Source organism: Wasmannia auropunctata, unplaced genomic scaffold (assembly GCF_000956235.1).
Source record: "Wasmannia auropunctata unplaced genomic scaffold, wasmannia.A_1.0 LD335991.1, whole genome shotgun sequence".
In the NCBI taxonomy this organism is placed as follows: Eukaryota; Metazoa; Arthropoda; class Insecta; order Hymenoptera; family Formicidae; genus Wasmannia; species Wasmannia auropunctata.
The window spans coordinates 35,326-36,141 of record NW_012026899.1 but is presented as its reverse complement, the minus strand read 5'-3'; positions in this window follow the sequence as shown (position 1 = coordinate 36,141).

Sequence of the window (816 nt, the reverse complement as noted above, 5' to 3'; positions counted from 1 at the left end):
TCTTATGAATATAGGCATAAGTGCCATCACATATAACAATAACCTTTGGTATATTGGACTGATCATTATATAGCTCATTAGCAAATGGTGTCACATGGCAATTGATAAATTCTTCCCTACCAATAGCCTCTACTCCCATGTTTTCACGCAAAAATCTTGTTCCGAGTGATTTTCTGACATATTACATATCGCTAAGCTAACAGCTTGCCTGCTTGAATAATTGAAAATCACTTTTAAAAATTCGTCAGATAATCTTTGTCTTAACTTGCACAAGAAGGTCATTAAATCTCTAGTCGTAATATTTCTAACACCTACATCAGGAATGGGATCACAGAATGCGAAAAGATCTTCAAACTGTTGCTTATTTAAAGAAAATAAGCATTTGAATTCTTCATCGTTTAAACTATTAGCATTTTCTAATCTGGTCTGGGCTTTTGCCTCTTTACGAAGATGTTCCAGGAAAAGTTGTAATTGTGAGCCTGGGATAACGTAAGGTCGATTAGTATACGTCAATCCAGGAATGAGACCGGAAAAAATGCGTCCATTTTGATCAGATGATGATCACAACATTTAACATTATCAGGAATATAAATATTCTCTTGGACAAACACGTGGATTCTACATTCAATGGATAACTTAATTGTATTATCAACAGCCTGACATACAATACAAGCACGATTTCTATATTGCTTTATAACATTTAATCTCAAGCATGAAGGATCATTTCTAATTGCTTCCATTTCATTTACTAAGGATTGATTACAATTAAAACAAATCCTTGTGTTGTTATGGATATTTATATTTGGCAAATTGTTA